The 12,286-nt window shown below is 44.8% G+C and overlaps 3 pseudogenes; all 3 read left to right on the forward strand.

Annotated features, from left to right (window-relative positions):
- Positions 1-240: 240 nt before the first annotated feature.
- On the forward strand, positions 241-295 carry LOC146835154 (U7 small nuclear RNA; annotated as a pseudogene).
- A 6,839-nt stretch (positions 296-7,134) lies between these two features.
- LOC146835155 (U7 small nuclear RNA) lies at positions 7,135-7,189 on the forward strand (annotated as a pseudogene).
- A 3,387-nt stretch (positions 7,190-10,576) lies between these two features.
- Positions 10,577-10,631, forward strand: LOC146835156 (U7 small nuclear RNA; annotated as a pseudogene).
- Positions 10,632-12,286: the final 1,655 nt, after the last annotated feature.

A 12,286-nucleotide genomic window follows, 5' to 3' on the forward strand; every position in this document is an offset into this window, starting at 1 on the left:
GGTTTGACGACGAGAGATGTAAGTAGGGCGTGGCCACTGAACTAATATTTGCATATTTTCTGTGCAATGCTATCAACTTCTTTTCTTTGGTTCTCTGTGCTAAATTCTCAATACTAACTTCTGTTAGTACCCTCAGATCTTTAACTCCTTCCCATTTTAATCAAAGTGAATATATATAAGTGGACCTAATAAACGTAGGTATTACTTAGCCTGACCCGTGAAATTGCTACGTTTTGTGTTAAGAATACAGCTCTTTACAATTTGTCTAGAAGGTTCCTCTTAAAGAGGAGCCGCCTATTCACGGTTAATGAAAGTTTTAGAGAAAATGCAGAAAAGATTTGCTTAGAAGTGGGCTAAGAAATCGAATACATTTAGAGAGTTTGGCTAACAGTGTAGATTAAAAGTAGATATAGCGCGAACATTTTGTAAATACAAACGAGATTAGCAAAGCTCATCTTTGTTAATTGAAAATTGCTCAAGTTTACCTTAATTTGAAAACTGGGATTTTTTTAGTCCATGTAACTTCTACTTATGCTGCTAAGTAGAATTCTTTGTGAGAAGTTGTTGCTCGAGAGATAATTAAATGATTACAATGAGCTTAAAGTTCAACAATATGGACTTGTACAGTGTAAGGTAGCAGGCCCTGGAACCACTGGCTAAAGAAACAGTGACACTAGTTACAAAACTTACTTAACTGACCACGAGTTAGAGCACCCGGGCCCTTTTTAGGTTTCGCCTGCACAGCTGTGCTTGTGAAATCTATTGTTTTTTATATAAACTTAAAAAGGGGCTCACATCCCGCCCCTCTCTTTCCTGGCTTCTGTGCGTGCCACTTACTTTTCCTCCATTTATATTGGTTGTAGCATGTTTTCCTGCTTTTACAAAGGCTTGTTCCTTGTCTGCTTCTCTTATCAGTTTCCCCCTGCCAAAATACTGTTAACATCTGCTTTGGTGGAACTCTTTTTTTTTTTTTTAAAATATAGTTTTCCCTCATTTCGTATTTTTGTCCTGCAGCATATGTTGAGCACCCGGAGAAAGTGATTTGCCCAGAATCAGGATGTTGCGCCGCTGAGACTCGAACATGGATCCCTAGCTCTCGAGTCGGCAGCTCTGGCCACTGCACCACATCCTCTCCACTTCTGTGTTACTTGTCAGGGAGGTCCTTCCTTTGTCCCGAGTGATGATTGATAAAAACAGCATTTTATTTGTCACACAGTCTAAACGGATGCATCCCGATGCTTGTATTGACAGGGTCACCCGACTGGCGATGCCTGTGTTGTATGTGTGTGGGGTGGGTGGGTGTAGACAGTACCGCTAGGGAGGGCCTGATAAATGACGTGTTTAGCAGGCAGGGCCAGAATGGGAACACAAAGCAGCCCTGGCAAATGTTATCAGACCAGCCCCCATACGGTGCGTGCGAGCGAGCCTAACCAATAGAACGAATGTCTGGGGGAAGAATATTTGTGAAGAATTGCATTATTGGTACATTCTACACCAGTATTTTCATTATATATTGAAATGTCTGTGTTTACTGAGGGTGAGGACACTCACGGGCTTATTTACAAGCTCCTGTGCGCTGATGGAAATTCACTTTATTGACGGTCCGGTGACACACACTGCAGGGCCATATCTAAAATGCCACGTAAAGCCATGCTACGTGGCTTTTCGTTGCTTTTCATGGCCTTGTAGATATGGACTGAGGCAACGCAGCACAAGTTGCTGCGTTGCTTCACCCTGCAATAGGGAGGCGTGCCATGGGCATTACAGTGGGTGTTCCCACGTAACACCCATGGCATTTGACACATTCCCAGACTTACGAGATTTAATAAACCTGGAAATACGCAAAAAGCCTAAGCCTTCCAGGGGAGGTGTAAGTGAGGCGCAACAAGGAGAAATACCTTTATTTGTTCTCGTTTTTCCTTCTTCTCAGGCACGCTTGCACCATGGTGCAAGGGTGCTTGTGTTACCCCATGGCACCCCATTGTGAGCCAGTGAGGGGAAAAGGACAGGAATGCACGTATCTCATAAATTAAGGCTTATTCCGGTCCTTTTCTTTTGACTCAGGGCAGCGCAGCAAGATTTCTTGCAGTGCTGCCCTGTGCCAAAACCTCATAAATGAGGCCCTTAATTTGAAGAGGTTTGCCACATTTTATAGCTCTGTCCTCAAGTACCCCTTAAAATTCTCCCCTTCCCCTACCTTGCATCTCCTGCCTCCACTAAAACATTAAGGGGTATATGTACATGGAAAGTGACAGAGCGCGGCGTTAGCCTTCTTGGCGTAACGCAGCGCTCTGCCACTTTGGAAACGCAGGGCTGCAATGTTTTTACAACAATATGGTGCAGCCCGGTGTTTCCCCCTGCTGTAGTGCTAATTAAAGCTGCCTAGCGCCAATGCAGGCACCCTTGGAACATAGAGCAAAGGTGACTGCGCTGGGGCATGATTGTTTACGTGCAGGAAGGTGTCCCTTTCTGCACATAAACAATCATACATGACTCCCAACAGCCACTCAGCAAGGCCTGCTCCCAAAACCCTGCACTGGCTCCCGGTTGCGGACAGAATAAAATGCAAGTCTCTATGTATCGCCCACAAATCTTTCTGGTAGAAAGGCCCCCCCATCCTCCAAGCCATCGTATCCCCTTACCACCCTAATAGACTTCTACGTTCATCCAGTCTCTAACTAAATGCGGTCCCAAAAATCAACAGGATGAGAAGGGGTGGTCGGTCCTTCCGCTTTACTTCCGCCAAGCTCTGGAACACGCTTCCTCCCCATCCACGATCAGAACCAAATCTCCTTCCCTTCCGTAAACTTCTGAAAACTTGTTTTTTTCAAAACCCCTCCTACGAAAATGCTGTGACCTGCCTCTCTCACGGGTAGCGCTGGGACGCCTTCGGGTAGCCATGCACTCTACAAATGTCCATAACATAACATGCATGGCGTTAAGTTGTGTTTATGTGTACAATGCAGCACACATAGAAACAGTAAAAAAGGAGGAGAAATATGGCATTTTTCCTCATTGCGCCATGTAAAGACTAGGGGCATATTATCAAGGATGGTGTTAAAAGTTATCGCCGGTTTAGCGGCAGAACACCGCCGCTAAAGCGGCGATAATGGGCTTGATAATATGCCCTTGAGAATTCCAATAGAAGTCCATGTTCTGGTGTGAACATGGGCTTCCATTGTAATTTTCCACGGCATATTATCAAGCCCATTATCGCCGCTTTAGCAGCAGTTTTCTGCCGCTAAATCAGCGATAATATTAAATCTGTTCTTGATAATATGCCCCCAGGTGTTTTTTTTGTCTTAATTTAGGCACTGCCCCATATTTACACCACCCTTGTAAATATGGGGCAGCGGTTGTACGTATTTTAACCCGATCTAGCATGGACGCCAGGCGTCTCATTCCAGTGACGTAAAAAGCAATGGCGAGCCATTCTAGCCAGTGAGGTGCTTGGTTTGACGACGACACATGTAAGTAGGGCGTGGCCACTGAACTAATATTTGCATATTTTCTGTGCAATGCTATCAACTTCTTTTGTTTGGTTCTCTGTGCTAAATTCTCAATACTAACTTCTGTTAGTACCCTCAGATCTTTAACTCCTTCCCATTTTAACCAAAGTGAATATATATAAGTGGACCTAATAAACGTAGGTGTTACTTAGCCCGACCCGTGAAATTGCTACGTTTTGTGTTAAGAATACAGTGCTTTACAATTTGTCTAGAAGGTTCCTCTTAAAGAGGAGCTGCCTATTCACGGTTAATGAAAGTTTTTGAGAAAATGCAGAAAAGAATTGCTTAGAAGCGGAATAAGAAATGGAATACATTTAGCGAGTTTGGCTAATTGTGTAGGTTAAAGGTAGATATAGCGCGAACATATTGTAAATACAAACGAGATTAGCGAACCTCATTTTTGTTAGTTGAAAATTGCTCAATTTTACCTTAATTTGAAAGCTGGGATTTTTTTAGTCCATGTAACTTCTACATATGCTGCTAAGTAGAATGCTTTGTGAGAAGTTGTCGCTCGAGAGATAATTAAATGATTACAACGAGCTTAAAGTTCAACAAAACGGACATGCACAGTGTGAGGTAGCAGGCCCTGGAACCACTGGCTAAAGAAACAGTGACACTAGTTACAAAACTTACTTAACTGACCACGAGTTAGAGCACCCGGGCCCTTTTTAGGTTTCGCCTGCACAGCTGTGCTTGTGAAATCTATTGTTTTTTATATAAACTTAAAAAGGGGCTCACATCCCGCCCCTCTCTTTCCTGGCTTCTGTGCGTGCCACTTACTTTTCCTCCATTTATATTGGTTGTAGCATGTTTTCCTGCTTTTACAAAGGCTTGTTCCTTGACTGCTTCTCTTATCAGTTTCCCCCGGCCAAAATACTGTTAACATCTGCTTTGGTGGAACTCTTTTTTTTTTTATATAGTTTTCCCTCTTTTCGCATTTTTGTCCTGCAGCATATATTTAGCACCCGGAGAAAGTGATTTGCCCAGAATCAGGATGTTGCGCCGCTGAGACTCGAACATGGATCCCTAGCTCTCGAGTCAGCAGCTCTGGCCGCTGCACCACATCCTCTCCACTTCTGTGTTACTTGTCAGGGAGGTCCTTCCTTTGTCCCGAGTGATGATTGATAAAAACAGCATTTTATTCGTCACACAGTCTAAACGGATGCATCCCGATGCTTGCATTGACAGGGTCAACCGACTGGCTATGCCTGTGTTGTATGTGTGTGAGGTGGGTGGGTGTAGACAGTGCCGCTAGGGAGGGCCTGATAAATGACGTGTCGAGCAGGCAGGGCCAGAATGGGAACACAAAGCAGCCCTGGCAAATGTTATCAGACCAGCCCACATATGGTGCGTGCGAGCGAGCCTAACCTATAGAACGGATGTCTGGGGGAAGAATATTTGTGAAGAATTGCATTATTGGTGCATTCTACACCAGTATTTTCATTATATATTGAAATGTCTGTGTTTACTGAGGGTGAGGACACTCACAGGCTTATTTACAAGCTCCTGTGCGCTGATGGAAATTCACTTTATTGACGGTCCGGTGGCACACACTGCAGGGCCATATCTAAAAGGCCACGTAAAGCCATGCTACGTGGCTTTTCGTGGCTTTTCATGGCCTTGTAGATATGGACTGAGGCAACGCAGCACAAGTTGCTGCGTTGCTTCACCCTGCAATAGGGAGGCGTGCCATGGGCATTACAGTGGGTGTTCCCACGTATCACCCATGGCATTTGACACTCCCAGACTTACGAGATTTAATAAACCTGGAAATACGCAAAAAGCCTAAGCCTTCCAGGGGAGGTGTAAGTGAGGCGCAACAAGGAGAAATACCTTTATTTGTTCTCGTTTTTCCTTCTTCTCAGGCACGCTTGCACCATGGTGCAAGGGTGCTTGTGTCACCCCATGGCACCCCATTGTGAGCCAGTGAGGGGAAAAGGACAGGAATGCACGTATTTCATAAATTAAGGCTTATTCCGGTCCTTTTCTTTTGACTCAGGGCAGCGCAGCAAGATTTCTTCCAGTGCTGCCCTGTGCCAAAACCTCATAAATGAGGCCCTTCATTTGAAGAGTTTTGCCACATTTTATAGCTCTGTCCTCAAGTTCCCCTTAAAATTCTCCCCTCCCCCTACCTTGCATCTCCTGCCTCCACTAAAACATTAAGGGGTATATTTACATGGAAAGTGACAGAGTGCGGCGTTAGCCTTCTTGGCGTAACGCAGCGCTCTGCCACTTTGGAAACGCAGGGCTGCAATGTTTTTACAACAATATGGTGCAGCCCGGTGTTTCCCCCTGCTGTAGTGCTAATTAAACCTGCCTAGCGCCAATGCAGGCACCCTTGGAACATAGAGCAAAGGTGACTGCGCTGGGGCATGATCGTTTACGTGCAGGAAGGTGTCCCTTTCTGCACATAAACAATCATACATGACTCCCAACAGCCACTCAGCAAGGCCTGCTCCCAAAACCCTGCACTGGCTCCCGGTTGCGGACAGAATAAAATGCAAGTCTCTATGTATCGCCCACAAATCTTTCTGGTAGAAAGGCCCCCCCATCCTCCAAGCCATCGTATCCCCTTACCACCCTAATAGACTTCTACGTTAATCCAGTCTCTAACTAAATGCGGTCCCAAAAATCAACAGGATGAGAAGGGGTGGTCGGTCCTTCCGCTTTACTTCCGCCAAGCTCTGGAACACACTTCCTCCCCATCCACGATCAGAACCAAATCTCCTTCCCTTCCGTAAACTTCTGAAAACTTGTTTTTTTCAAAACCCCTCCTACTAAGCTGCTGTGACCTGCCTCTCTCTCGGGTAGCGCTGGGACGCCTTTGGGTAGCCATGCACTCTACAAATGTCCATAACATAACATGCATGGCGTTTAGTTGTGTTTATGTGTACAATGCAGCACACATAGAAACAGCAAAAACAAGGAGAAATATGGCATTTTTCCTCATTGCGCCATGTAAAGACTAGGGGCATATTATCAAGGATGGCGTTAAACGTTATCGCCGGTTTAGCGGCAGAACACCGCCGCTAAAGCGGCGATAATGGGCTTGATAATATGCCCTTGAGAATTCCAATAGAAGTCCATGTTCTGGTGTGAACATGGGCTTCCATTGTAATTTTCCAGTGCATATTATCAAGCCCATTATCGCCGCTTTAGCAGCAGTTTTCTGCCGCTAAATCAGCGATAATTTTAAATCTGTTCTTGATAATATGCCCCCAAGTGTTTTTTTGTCTTAATTTTGGCACTGCCCCATATTTACACCAGCCTTGTAAATATGGGGCAGCGGTTGTACGTATTTTAACCCGATCTAGCATGGACGCCAGGCGTCTCATTCCAGTGACGTAAAAAGCAATGGCGAGCCATTCTAGCCAGTGAGGTGCTTGGTTTGACGACGACAGATGTAAGTAGGGCGTGGCCACTGAACTAATATTTGCATATTTTCTGTGCAATGCTATCAACTTCTTTTCTTTGGTTCTCTGTGCTAAATTCTCAATACTAACTTCTGTTAGTACCCTCAGATCTTTAACTCCTTCCCATTTTAATCAAAGTGAATATATATAAGAGGACCTAATAAACGTAGGTGTTACTTAGCCCGACCCGTGAAATTGCTACGTTTTGTGTTAAGAATACAGCTCTTTATTATTTGTCTAGAAGGTTCCTCTTAAAGAGGAGCCGTTTATTCACGGTTAATGAAAGTTTTAGAGAAAATGCAGAAAAGAATTGCTTAGAAGCGGAGTAAGAAATAGAATACATTTAGCGAGTTTGGCTAATTGTGTAGATTAAAGGTAGATATATCGCGAATATTTTGTAAACACAAACGAGATTAGCGAAGCTCATTTTTGTTAGTTGAAAATTGCTCAATTTTACCTTAATTTGAAAGCTGGGATTTTTTTAGTCCATGTAACTTCTACATATGCTGCTAAGTAGAATGCTTTGTGAGAAGTTGTCGCTCGAGAGATAATTAAATGATTACAACGAGCTTAAAGTTCAACAAAACGGACATGCACAGTGTAAGGTAGCAGGCCCTGGAACCACTAGCTAAAGAAACAGTGACACTAGTTACAAAACTTACTTAACTGACCACGAGTTAGAGCACCCGGGCCCTTTTTAGGTTTCGCCTGCACAGCTGTGCTTGTGAAATCTATTGTTTTTTATATAAACTTAAAAAGGGGCTCACATCCCGCCCCTCTCTTTCCTGGCTTCTGTGCGTGCCACTTACTTTTCCTCCATTTATATTGGTTGTAGCATGTTTTCCTGCTTTTACAAAGGCTTGTTCCTTGACTGCTTCTCTTATCAGTTTCCCCCGGCCAAAATACTGTTAACATCTGCTTTGGTGGAACTCTTTTTTTTTTTATATAGTTTTCCCTCTTTTCGCATTTTTGTCCTGCAGCATATATTTAGCACCCGGAGAAAGTGATTTGCCCAGAATCAGGATGTTGCGCCGCTGAGACTCGAACATGGATCCCTAGCTCTCGAGCCAGCAGCTCTGGCCGCTGCACCACATCCTCTCCACTTCTGTGTTACTTGTCAGGGAGGTCCTTCCTTTGTCCCGAGTGATGATTGATAAAAACAGCATTTTATTCGTCACACAGTCTAAACGGATGCATCCCGATGCTTGCATTGACAGGGTCAACCGACTGGCTATGCCTGTGTTGTATGTGTGTGAGGTGGGTGGGTGTAGACAGTGCCGCTAGGGAGGGCCTGATAAATGACGTGTCGAGCAGGCAGGGCCAGAATGGGAACACAAAGCAGCCCTGGCAAATGTTATCAGACCAGCCCACATATGGTGCGTGCGAGCGAGCCTAACCTATAGAACGGATGTCTGGGGGAAGAATATTTGTGAAGAATTGCATTATTGGTGCATTCTACACCAGTATTTTCATTATATATTGAAATGTCTGTGTTTACTGAGGGTGAGGACACTCACAGGCTTATTTACAAGCTCCTGTGCGCTGATGGAAATTCACTTTATTGACGGTCCGGTGGCACACACTGCAAGGCCATATCTAAAAGGCCACGTAAAGCCATGCTACGTGGCTTTTCGTGGCTTTTCATGGCCTTGTAGATATGGACTGAGGCAACGCAGCACAAGTTGCTGCGTTGCTTCACCCTGCAATAGGGAGGCGTGCCATGGGCATTACAGTGGGTGTTCCCACGTATCACCCATGGCATTTGACACTCCCAGACTTACGAGATTTAATAAACCTGGAAATACGCAAAAAGCCTAAGCCTTCCAGGGGAGGTGTAAGTGAGGCGCAACAAGGAGAAATACCTTTATTTGTTCTCGTTTTTCCTTCTTCTCAGGCACGCTTGCACCATGGTGCAAGGGTGCTTGTGTCACCCCATGGCACCCCATTGTGAGCCAGTGAGGGGAAAAGGACAGGAATGCACGTATTTCATAAATTAAGGCTTATTCCGGTCCTTTTCTTTTGACTCAGGGCAGCGCAGCAAGATTTCTTCCAGTGCTGCCCTGTGCCAAAACCTCATAAATGAGGCCCTTCATTTGAAGAGTTTTGCCACATTTTATAGCTCTGTCCTCAAGTTCCCCTTAAAATTCTCCCCTCCCCCTACCTTGCATCTCCTGCCTCCACTAAAACATTAAGGGGTATATTTACATGGAAAGTGACAGAGTGCGGCGTTAGCCTTCTTGGCGTAACGCAGCGCTCTGCCACTTTGGAAACGCAGGGCTGCAATGTTTTTACAACAATATGGTGCAGCCCGGTGTTTCCCCCTGCTGTAGTGCTAATTAAACCTGCCTAGCGCCAATGCAGGCACCCTTGGAACATAGAGCAAAGGTGACTGCGCTGGGGCATGATCGTTTACGTGCAGGAAGGTGTCCCTTTCTGCACATAAACAATCATACATGACTCCCAACAGCCACTCAGCAAGGCCTGCTCCCAAAACCCTGCACTGGCTCCCGGTTGCGGACAGAATAAAATGCAAGTCTCTATGTATCGCCCACAAATCTTTCTGGTAGAAAGGCCCCCCCATCCTCCAAGCCATCGTATCCCCTTACCACCCTAATAGACTTCTACGTTAATCCAGTCTCTAACTAAATGCGGTCCCAAAAATCAACAGGATGAGAAGGGGTGGTCGGTCCTTCCGCTTTACTTCCGCCAAGCTCTGGAACACACTTCCTCCCCATCCACGATCAGAACCAAATCTCCTTCCCTTCCGTAAACTTCTGAAAACTTGTTTTTTTCAAAACCCCTCCTACTAAGCTGCTGTGACCTGCCTCTCTCTCGGGTAGCGCTGGGACGCCTTTGGGTAGCCATGCACTCTACAAATGTCCATAACATAACATGCATGGCGTTTAGTTGTGTTTATGTGTACAATGCAGCACACATAGAAACAGCAAAAACAAGGAGAAATATGGCATTTTTCCTCATTGCGCCATGTAAAGACTAGGGGCATATTATCAAGGATGGCGTTAAACGTTATCGCCGGTTTAGCGGCAGAACACCGCCGCTAAAGCGGCGATAATGGGCTTGATAATATGCCCTTGAGAATTCCAATAGAAGTCCATGTTCTGGTGTGAACATGGGCTTCCATTGTAATTTTCCAGTGCATATTATCAAGCCCATTATCGCCGCTTTAGCAGCAGTTTTCTGCCGCTAAATCAGCGATAATTTTAAATCTGTTCTTGATAATATGCCCCCAAGTTTTTTTTTGTCTTAATTTTGGCACTGCCCCATATTTACACCACCCTTGTAAATATGGGGCAGCGGTTGTACGTATTTTAACCCGATCTAGCATGGACGCCAGGCGTCTCATTCCAGTGACGTAAAAAGCAATGGCGAGCCATTCTAGCCAGTGAGGTGCTTGGTTTGACGACGACAGATGTAAGTAGGGCGTGGCCACTGAACTAATATTTGCATATTTTCTGTGCAATGCTATCAACTTCTTTTCTTTGGTTCTCTGTGCTAAATTCTCAATACTAACTTCTGTTAGTACCCTCAGATCTTTAACTCCTTCCCATTTTAATCAAAGTGAATATATATAAGAGGACCTAATAAACGTAGGTGTTACTTAGCCCGACCCGTGAAATTGCTACGTTTTGTGTTAAGAATACAGCTCTTTACTATTTGTCTAGAAGGTTCCTCTTAAAGAGGAGCCGTTTATTCACGGTTAATGAAAGTTTTAGAGAAAATGCAGAAAAGAATTGCTTAGAAGCGGAGTAAGAAATAGAATACATTTAGCGAGTTTGGCTAATTGTGTAGATTAAAGGTAGATATATCGCGAATATTTTGTAAACGCAAACAAGATTAGCGAAGCTCATTTTTGTTAGTTGAAAATTGCTCAATTTTACCTTAATTTGAAAGCTGGGATTTTTTTAGTCCATGTAACTTCTACATATGCTGCTAAGTAGAATGCTTTGTGAGAAGTTGTCGCTCGAGAGATAATTAAATGATTACAACAAGCTTAAAGTTCAACAAAACGGACATGCACAGTGTAAGGTAGCAGGCCCTGGAACCACTAGCTAAAGAAACAGTGACACTAGTTACAAAACTTACTTAACTGACCACGAGTTAGAGCACCCGGGCCCTTTTTAGGTTTCGCCTGCACAGCTGTGCTTGTGAAATCTATTGTTTTTTATATAAACTTAAAAAGGGGCTCACATCCCGCCCCTCTCTTTCCTGGCTTCTGTGCGTGCCACTTACTTTTCCTCCATTTATATTGGTTGTAGCATGTTTTCCTGCTTTTACAAAGGCTTGTTCCTTGACTGCTTCTCTTATCAGTTTCCCCCGGCCAAAATACTGTTAACATCTGCTTTGGTGGAACTCTTTTTTTTTATATAGTTTTCCCTCTTTTCGCATTTTTGTCCTGCAGCATATATTTAGCACCCGGAGAAAGTGATTTGCCCAGAATCAGGATGTTGCGCCGCTGAGACTCGAACATGGATCCCTAGCTCTCGAGTCAGCAGCTCTGGCCGCTGCACCACATCCTCTCCACTTCTGTGTTACTTGTCAGGAAGGTCCTTCCTTTGTCCCGAGTGATGATTGATAAAAACAGCATTTTATTCGTCACACAGTCTAAACGGATGCATCCCGATGCTTGTATTGACAGGGTCAACCGACTGGCGATGCCTGTGTTGTATGTGTGTGAGGTGGGTGGGTGTAGACAGTGCCGCTAGGGAGGGCCTGATAAATGACGTGTCAGGCAGGCAGGGCCAGAATGGGAACACAAAGCAGCCCTGGCAAATGTTATCAGACCAGCCCCCATATGGTGCGTGCGAGCGAGCCTAACCTATAGAACGGATGTCTGGGGGAAGAATATTTGTGAAGAATTGCATTATTGGTGCATTCTACACCAGTATTTTCATTATATATTGAAATGTCTGTGTTTACTGAGGGTGAGGACACTCACAGGCTTATTTACAAGCTCCTGTGCGCTGATAGAAATTCACTTTATTGACGGTCAGGTGGCACACACTGCAGGGCCATATCTAAAAGGCCACGTAAAGCCATGCTACGTGGCTTTTCGTGGCTTTTCATGGCCTTGTAGATATGGACTGAGGCAACGCAGCACAAGTTGCTGCGTTGCTTCACCCTGCAATAGGGAGGCGTGCCATGGGCATTACAGTGGGTGTTCCCACGTAACACCCATGGCATTTGACACTCCCAGACTTACGAGATTTAATAAACCTGGAAATACGCAAAAAGCCTAAGCCTTCCAGGGGAGGTGTAAGTGAGGCGCAACAAGGAGAAATACCTTTATTTGTTCTCGTTTTTCCTTCTTCTCAGGCACGCTTGCACCATGGTGCAAGGGTGCTT

This window comes from Triturus cristatus, chromosome 4_2, assembly GCF_964204655.1.
Source record: "Triturus cristatus chromosome 4_2, aTriCri1.1, whole genome shotgun sequence".
Taxonomy (NCBI): Eukaryota; Metazoa; Chordata; class Amphibia; order Caudata; family Salamandridae; genus Triturus; species Triturus cristatus.